The following is a 10,311-nucleotide window of genomic DNA, read 5'->3' on the forward strand; positions in this document are numbered from 1 at the left end:
GTAGCAACGCTATGTAGTACGTCTTAACATGTTGCCGACCAAAAGTGCAAGGGATAATGAAGTCTCTAGAATATTTCTTAACAAAAGGTAGATTGTTCTTTCTTCTGTTTCGCAGCTTCTCGCTATCAAGCGCTGTGCCAATGATTTAAAATATCTGCGCCCAACGGCTCATAGTGTTTATTTAGAGTATTTAAACGCAGAACGCTCGTCTTGGTGTAGGCGCAACTATAAAAATATTTCAACTCTTTACTCTCGCGCTGTGATACTTAGCATATTTACGAACTGCAGCTCGTTGGCTGTCCTTTACTTTAATGACAAATATCTCATATGCAAAGTACCTGAAATCCAATAATATTACAATGTGCATTGCCTAACACGATTACATAAACAGGACAACAATATATGGAATGTGTTCACAGAGAATATCTTAATATTATTAATTTACAGGTAGAATAAAGTGAAAAATTGGTGGGGTGTGTTCATACAAGGTCATAGGCGCTACAGTCTGGAACCACGCGACCACTATGGTCGCAGGTTTGAATCCCGCCTCGAGCATGGGTGTGTGTGATCTCCTTAGGTGTAAGTAGTTCTAAGTTCTAGGGGACTGATAACCTCAGAAGTTAAGTCCCATAGTGCTCAGAGCCATTTGTTCATACAAGGTGCTTTTGATTAGATAGTTCATGTACCATAGCATGACATTAGGTGTCGGATATGAACCTCACACCTGTATTGTACCACCATGAAAACTGGTAGTGTGTATCAGTTACCAAATCGCAAATAGTATTCTGCATTTCCACCTGTGGTAGGTGTTACATAAAGGTTATAGCCTTAGAGTACATATAAGTTGCTTTTCCAGCTGTGAAAGTTATCGACACTAAGCAGTTTTGATTTAACTGTTAAAAAAGTACAACTGGCAAACAGTTACTGCGTTTATAAAAGTGGATGTTATTCCAAAGGGTGCTACTTGCGAAACCGTTAGAGTTTGTGTCATCTGTTAATGTGTACTTTGCGATTTGCATTAGTCTGTCAGATGCATGACACAGACAGGTGACACCATAACTATTCCATGTCTACCTAATTTTTAAGTCATTTATAGTAATTTTTAGCTATTTCTTTCATCACAGAAATCTCTCAGTGACATATATGATTTAATCCTGACAGCATCGCATCACGACAAGTAAAACATACTGGTGCCGTTGCTGTATGGGTGACACACACACATAACGGAAAACAGCTGGAAAGTGATGTATATGGATCTCAAAAGCTTTTGCTTGGATCTGTAAATTATCTGTATGCATGCCTGGTGAGGTAATCAACATGTATGAGATGGGGAGCCGATGGCTGGATGGGCTTTTTCAAATGTGTCGGCAATTTTTCTTCCCATGTGAATGGAGAGACACACACAGCACGAACCATAATTATAATACCTAGGACAGTAGCTGGATGATTCAAAATAGGCCATCCATATGTTGTTATGGTATAGACATTTCTTAGTGGAAGAAAAATTACACACTTTATATATACTATGGTTGAAGGAGCACTCACATCCCCCAGTCGCTATAAAAAAGCCTGGCCAGGACACTGTCTGTGCTAGTTTTTAATAGCAACTAACCTTAAACACATCTAACAGTCATTGTCTAGATTAGATAGAGTACTCTCTAGTGTTGTAACTACATCAGTTACCCCCCCAACCCCAACCCCACACATTTCACAAAAAAATGGTTCAAATGGCTCTGAGCACTACGGAAATTAACTTCTGAGGCCATCAGTCCCATAAAACTTAGAACTACTTAAACCTAACTAACCTAAGGACATCACACACATCCATGCCCGAGGCAGGATTCGAACCTGCGACCATAGCGGTCGCGCGGTTCCAGACTGTAGTGCCTAGAACCGCTCGGCCACCCCAGCCGGCCACATTTCACAACAAGAGGAAAAATAACTTATTAGTTAGCTATATACTGCTTTTCTCTTAGTAACCACAGTTGGCTGTCTTGAATCAGAGAGTGCTGAAAGCTCACAGCAGGTGGAAACATATGCATTTTGGACACATACAATATGCAACCTCATTGCTAAATAACTCTTATTGCCATTTTTTAAAGAATTAGGATGCTTCCATGTCTATTTGAGATACTTTATAAATGCATAAATGGTGCTCTGAAAGCAATATGTTCCTCTACCATTCAACCTATCAGGGGCTTGTCCAACCTACTTAACACAGAAATCGTTCTTGAGACTTCCAGAGAATTTAAATGTATATCACTGGCTAAGTATATAAACATTATGTTCTTGAGAGATAAAGTTCAGATAAGTTACTTTTGCTGGAATTTTTCGTTGAGGTCATGCCTGCTACAATAAACATGTAAGCTATATGTATTTTAATAAGTTATACAAGCACTTTTAGAAGAGAAAATATTCAATTTAATGCACCACAGAGCTTGCAAGTTTGCTACCTTACATATAAATGATAAATAATTTTATTTATTTTCCAAATATCAACTCTGTCATCGTCTTTGTAAATGCTACAAATCTCTCTGTTAGCATCTTTGGTCACCTCGTCAGTGTATTTAAGGAAAACATATCATTCTGCAGTTTAATTGTAATAAAAATCTTCTTTATGCCTAAAATTAAACACCATCTTCGTTCCTAAAATCGAACACTTCCTTCGTTCCTTCCGAAAATAGTGTTTGTGTTTTGGCTATGTTGTGTGTGTCACACATTTTTTGTTAGATAGTGGTATTATTTAATAGCTGCAGATAGGCAATACAGTCTACAGACTTTTTAGAAAGCCTTGGTACCACTTTTCTAATTGCAAACTTTGTGTAGCGTTATTATTGCACATAACGTCCAGTAGGCCTGTGTCATTTGATTTGAGGGTGTATTGTGACTTGAATCAAGAGTAGATCTAATTAAATACATTCATACTGTCAGTCTGCTTATCTGGTTAGCTATTAGGGATCGTATCTAAGTGTCAACAAACAGTCGTGATGAAACTTGCCAAGTGTGTAGAGACAGCAAAATATTGGAACACATATTTTTTTGTTTGTGGCCCATTTCACTTTTAAGGGGTAAAACGCATCTGAAAAGATAATTTAGCATTTTACATGTAGAGGGAATATCTTTGAAAGAATGATAAAAATGATTTTTTCACAAAAGAGTTCTTATATTATTAATGTTCTTGAAAACTGTATAATCAACTAACATAATTCGAATTTTGCAAAGTACCTCATCATCATCAATTAATTTTGAAAAATGAAAACTTTTGTTACAACATAAATTAAAGAGGCTTTTCAATCACAGACAACCCTGTCTAATAAAACTTCTTTAATTTATGTTGTAATAAAAGTTTTCATTTTTCAGAATTAATTAATGGTGGTTGGGTATTTTGTGAAATTTTAAATTATTACGAAATTTGATTATACTGTTTTCAAGAACATTAATTACATATCAACTTTTATATGAAAAACATTTTATATATCTTCTATATTGTGTCTAAACCTAAAATGCCAAATTACCTTTAGGGTGTGTTTTACCTCTTAAAAGTGAAATTAGGCACAAACAAAAAAAATAAATTTTGCACTTCATACCACCAGATATCATCAAGATCTTTTATTGACATATGGGAGTGTTCTCTTATAAGTACTTTTTAGCTGACACACATTTCCTGCCTCAAATAATAATAATAATAATAATAATAATTAAAGATCCACAATTCTTAGACTAGTATTGCAACTGATTGTCTTGGAGTTCTCAAAATTTATTTGCTATGTTAATGTCAGACAGGCACACTCTTTCATTTGAGCCTCCATAATTACACATCATCTCAACACAGGCAGACACATATTTGCATTTCAGTTTGTATGTTTACACATTGTCTCTTCATGTTGAAGCTTACAATGTCGATGAGTTACCTCATTGACACTGCTCTGGCAGGTGCTCGTAATTCAGGTGGTGGCAGCAGACTAGTTCTTAACTGTGTAGGTGTATGAATATACCGCATTTGTTATGTATTTTAGGTGAAATATTTACACATGGCATATGCCATTCCTTAACCATTTTAGATTGCATATTTACATGTCTTCTCGTCATGTTCACAGAAGGAAACACCGCTCAGCTAGCATTCCACATTTATGTTACCAATGCGGTGTGAATGTGCATACAGTGTGAAATAGTCCAACAACAATGCAACTTTTTCAATAAATAATTCAAAGTAAAGGGCCTGAGATCAGGGGGTCGCTCAACTAACATTTTCAGGCTATGCTATGACATTATTTTATACTGTCGAAGTATCTAACCCCCTAACCTCACAATTTTTTAACTCTGCTTCTCAGTACACCACAGCCCTCCAATGGAGGGCAACAGCTAATGATTGATAAATAATATAGGTATTTTTCAGCCCTAAATTAATTATGGGTCTCTCCAGCACATTATGAAATTGATATAATGCCACATTGGTGTGATGATGGTGTAAGACCTGTGTTATACTGGTGTGCATGCTGCAATTATGCCACATATATGCCAGAGCAATGTCATCTGATATTCAGACGCTCTCATGCACAGGTTCTCTCTCACCAAATTTGGGGTCATTCGACCAACTTTTTGCAGACTATGTTATGATATTATTTTATACTGTATGCTCCTTACTGCAGAATCTTTTAATTGCAGTAATAATAAACAAAATAATTTGTTATAAGAAATACCCACACCCTTATTCTCTCATTACAGAGCACTAAGTTAGAATGGGGAGCATATTACCTGAAAGCAGTAAACCCCTTAATCTTCTCATCTACATGAAGTGCAGACAGCAAATGGTGGCACTCACACTATAAATATCGAAACTAATCAGAGGCTGGGGGTTCTGACCTTGAACGAAATTGGCTGAGATGTGACTGCCCCAATGCCACACAGCAACTGGCAGTTAGCACAATGACATCGACATTATGCAGTTGACTGGCCTACCCTTTCACTTCCCTCATCACTCTCCTCTCTCTCTCTCCCCTTCCCCAGGATGGCCTTGATATGTGTCACCTGTGACCATGACCACAGTATGCAAATTTGGATCAACTGTGCAAAGACAACAGTAAGAAAGTAAGGACAGTTGTAGCTGAGTAGTGTTTTGGAAAAACCCACACTGATCCCTGACTCTTTAAACATTCCATTTTCCATGCAGTTTGGATACAACTCACTGCGAAGCCATGGTTGAGTAGTTTTTATAACCATATAGTGAAAAGTTTTTCACTCACTTTTTAACTTTTAATATGTGTGTATGGCCGGCCTTAGTGGCCGAGCGGTTCTAGGCGCTACAGTCTTGAGCCGAGCGACCGCTACAGTCGCAGGTTTGAATCCATTCTTGGTCATGGATGTGTGTGATGTCCTTAGGTTAGTTAGGTTTGAGTAGTTCTAGGTTCTAGGGGACTGATGACCTCAGAAGTTAAGTCCCATAGTGCTCAGAGCCATTTGAACCATTTTTTATGTGTGTATGTACTGGCTGTGTGGAGGTGCTTTCCTTCTTTTTGACAGATGCTCCCCCGCTTTCTTCTATGGCTGGTTGTACCTGAAAGGCTGAAGGGGTTGAACCATCAGAAATCTAGCGACTCTTTATGGTGTTGTTGGTGAATCGGTGCCACAGTAGTGCGAGACGCTATGATGAGACTACTCGAGCAGTGTCTCCTCACTGAGACGACGCTTGCTTGATTACATGCTAATCAGTGCAGTAGGAAACGAGTCTCTTGTTCACAACACAGCTATTTTTCACGAGCTGTTCCTCACAGAATTCTCTGGAGCCAACCAGTCTAAGCCACACCTACCCATACAACAGCTGCGTGCCAAGGAGAGAGTGGAGAACGCATTCCTGTGTTCACAAAATAGTTATTTTCCTAACAAATTGGCAAAACTCGGTTATGTCGAAACAAGGTTTAGTTAAACACATAATATTAGGGGAAAATGGAGCACTCACCTGACTGTCAGAACGATTGTTTTCCAAGTACAATTAGGTGAGAGAAAATTAGATGTATTTCCCTGGACAGATATGCCAAGGAAAGCTGGGAGTGAAGTAACGAGGGGTATTTTGTATTAGTGTCAATTGGGAGCAGGTGTCAGGACTTGGTGGCAGATCCAGAAGAGAGTGATGTCCAGTGGTTGCAGACATTGCCTTTATCCTGCAGTGGTGATGGTTTCATCAGGTATGCTCGATATACCTAAATAGGATGCTAAGCCCAAATCGAGCTTGATAACAATTATGGAACTCTTGAGGTCATGGATTTCACTTAGATACACACCATGGGGTTACGGATCTCTTTTAAAATAAAAGCAGATACATCATGTTGTTGCTGCTCATTATGTAGAATGAAACCGTATGCCACATTCTTCTGTATTCATTGTAGACATATGCATACCATAAAGCATAAAAAGAAATTTTTTATATTGGTAGAATATAGTGAGAGACATACACATGCCTTGCTCATACTGTGGCATCAAGCAGTCAGGCCTGCAAGATGAGTGGTCCGCCAAGCGAGTGGATTCATTCTTATGTGTCGAGTAACATGAACTCTAGTACTCACAATAAAGTTACAAATTATTCTCCTGTATGAATATTATGCAACGGAAACGCAAATCTGACTATTAGTAACTTACACTACTCTGACTGTTCACTACGCACTGGCAATACCACATTTTCTTTTTTTATTTAACAGCTTTTATCAACACGTGGCCATTGCACTGAATATGAATGGCGCACACATTATAAATTCTGGATATCATGACAACATACAATTCGAAGGAAAAGGCCACCAATCTTTTTCTTTTCACTATCTTATTTATTCCGATAAATTCTATAACCTAAACACACAAATTCTATACACATGAGAAATTCCGCACAGTGGGCATGGCTTTACATTGGTGATTCTCTATCTTATGGTCTTGTAAGTACTTAATGCTACAGTGCACTTTCTGGATAGGATGATGGATCTTTTTTTGCTTTATTTCACACTTAGACTCTCACAACCATCATCACGAACTTTCCTCCAGACCGAGCGGTACAAAAGGAACATGCATAACCCACTACCTCTGAAACTACCTTGCTACTCTCCCATGCAACCCACACATACTTAAATTACATGACATACACCACACTGCAACATGAAATACAACATAAGGAATAGTCACAACATTATAATCACATTACTTTCAGCTTTCCCACTTCAATTAGTATTCATCCCAGTTTCACACGACACTGCCCCACTTCGTAACTTTTCTTTCCTACTAAGAACTCTGGACGATATATGCACGTCTTCCTGTGCAATGCAAGCCAAGTGGCGTTGCTGGATAGACGGCTGACTCACCTTGCTTCTCTCTCAGAGTATTATAGTTTGAATCAAGCGTCACACGGAAACATAACACGCAAAGTAATATTAAGAACATAATCATCACACACGCGAGTCCTCAACTGATACCATGGACGAGTACTTCTCTTTATCCTTTGTCACATACACAGATTGAGACTCACACAGTACTCACCACATGGAAGTACTCGTCTCTAATTTCAAGTCCTGCACACGCCATTTCTTAAATATTTCCAACTTATAGTACACACGCTAGTAATTCAGCTTAACTTAAGCACTCAAAAGTATTTCAACTTATTGCTACACGTGGTTTCATTGTGACGGTTGGTCACTTCTGAAGATTACTATGATCCCCTTAATATTACCTGCCTGACATTTAATTCTCCCCACAAAAGTTCCTGAAATAGAGAAATTATTATTCTAAACTACTCTTAAGTATTTCACATGCATACCACGTCTCCACTCTTTTGTCCTTACGGAGCACGCCTAAGACAGGTCTTACCAACACTAGATCCAGTGGCAGAGTGCTGAAACATGTCCATTCTTCAGGTTCTCTCGCACCTCTGCTGAAGTGGGGGAGCACCTTGCTACCGTATTGGTCAGCCACATTTCAGGCGCTCAAAGCTCCGGTAAATTTAATCTCTTTGGTTCCACCAAAGGTGGCCAAAGGATCGTCTCAAAGATGATCATATATTCACATTCATTATCTGCGGTTAGCAGACGACCATACAGTCATTCATTTCACAGATCTCACCAAACCGGATGTAGGGATTTATTTTGTGGGAGTGAACATGTGATCAATTAAATAAATAAATTGTCATTCTTTCCCACACTGGTATCCGGCTTCGCTAAATTAATTGAAATTGAGTTATTATTAGAAAAAATATTTTTTTCTGACAAGAATAATGAAGAACGTTGTACGTACTTTCAATGTCGGGTGGTACTGTATCCTTTCAATAGTAATAAATTATTTTCACCCAACTGTCACTTGGTATTTTAAATTAAGACCAGGAAATTTTTTCAGAATCACATAAAAGAAAGCGATAAGCTTTTTATTGCAATTAATTTTTTGTGAGCATACATTTGTTACATTTTTTCGATTCCTGGTAAGGGACTGGGTGTTGTGTGTCCATCATCATTTTCATAATCATTGACAGGCAAGTGGCGTCAACTAAAAAGACTTGCAATGCGACAGCTGAACCCCAACGGGGATATCCCAGCCAATAAGTGCCATACCATCATTTTATATTTCATTTTTTTAAGTCAATTTTTTGGGTACCAGATCGAAATGAAGACATACCACACTTATAAGGTTTTAACACATTGTCATGTTCACTGTTGTGGACATTGTGAATGCTTATTTTACATTTTGCTATAAATAAATCGTGACTGGGGACATGTTCTCACATACCATTCACAATCTCGGGCAATGCTCATACTTCTGTATCTGAAGCTCTGGTTTTCATACTTCCTTAAACATGGTCATTCACCATGCCGTTCAGTAAACTGTGCAACTGTTACTAACAACCACTTTTTAGTCATTTTTAAGTGCAATGATACACACATACACACACACACACACAGTAAAACTGTTGACATGATAGCCAAAATATTGTGATGGTACTTAAGGAAGAGAGGGCGATCGAAAAATGCTAATCGGTAGTGGAGGAAGGAAAGTGACATCGCAAAAGTACAGTGACTAACTTTTGTGGAATGGCTAAAAGTGGAGTCAGTGAAGTGGGACCACAGCTATTTGGATGTTTCTGCATGCAACTTCACGGACACCTCTTGATTGACAGCCGAGTGGCATCATTTTTGTTGCCTGTGGAAACCTGGCTTTAAAACACATTCAAACATGCAGCTGAAGTGACACCACAGCTAGAAGCGTTCAGCAGTGTCACTTTGGTTGCATGTGTGAACAACCTTTTTGAGTGGCATCATTCAAGTGATGCTTCGTTTCCTATGTCACAAAAATTTTAACACAGTTGTCCTTTGTTACGCCACCAGCCATCCTCCACCACTGAATAGTATCATTTGACTGTAGCCTAATGGCTGTATTTCGAAACACAGGCATTGTGTTAGTTATCATACAGTAATTGCGCTGTACTTTGTTCGATTTTAGTGTATTTTTATTTTGTTACTGAAAAACTGCAATCTTAAAAGATTTTTGGATCCATAAATAAATAAACTTAACATGTAACAAAAACATGAATTGTACAAATGTTGCAGTTTATGATACCAAGCACTTTGTAAACTGTGGATTATATGTGGTAAATAGCTCCTGAGTGTGATATGACAGCTGTTAAACTAAAAATTAGAGGTATTCAAATGCCTACATTTACGAATATATTAAGGCTCTAAAATCTTGGAACACTGGTACATCTATGTATAATACAGTATTTGCATGTCAGTAGCTGATTGCTTTGCCATAGTAGACAGCATTTTCGTCTTTGAGTGTTTTTTGTGTGTTTGTGGCCTCTATTTTACTCTTGCATGAAAACTATTTTGAAATCCTACATTTGGTTTTCGTTTTTCTTGTTAGTTAGTCACGTTAACCCTTGTCACAGCTCTAACGCCATAAGGCCAATTCACACTTGCTGTCACGTCACATCACAACATGATACCATCACATCAAGGTGCATTTGCACTGTCCATCACACCACACCACGTCAGTTGGCTTAGCTCAGTACTAAATGGTGAAAGTGAGGTTATGAGTCGGTACCTATCACACAAAAAGTCGAACTGTTGTTGTTGTTGTTGTTGTTGTGGTCTTCAGTCCTGAGACTGGTTTGATGCAGCTCTCCATGCTACTCTATCCTGTGCAAGCTTCTTCATCTCCCAGTACCTACTGCAACCTACATCCTTCTGAATCTGCTTAGTGTATTCATCTCTTGGTCTCTCCCTACGATTTTTACCCTCCACGCTGCCCTCCAATGCTAAATTTGTGATCCCTTGATGCCTCAGGACATGT

The sequence above is a fragment of the Schistocerca serialis genome, unplaced genomic scaffold (genome assembly GCF_023864345.2).
Source record: "Schistocerca serialis cubense isolate TAMUIC-IGC-003099 unplaced genomic scaffold, iqSchSeri2.2 HiC_scaffold_1260, whole genome shotgun sequence".
Taxonomy (NCBI): domain Eukaryota; kingdom Metazoa; phylum Arthropoda; class Insecta; order Orthoptera; family Acrididae; genus Schistocerca; species Schistocerca serialis.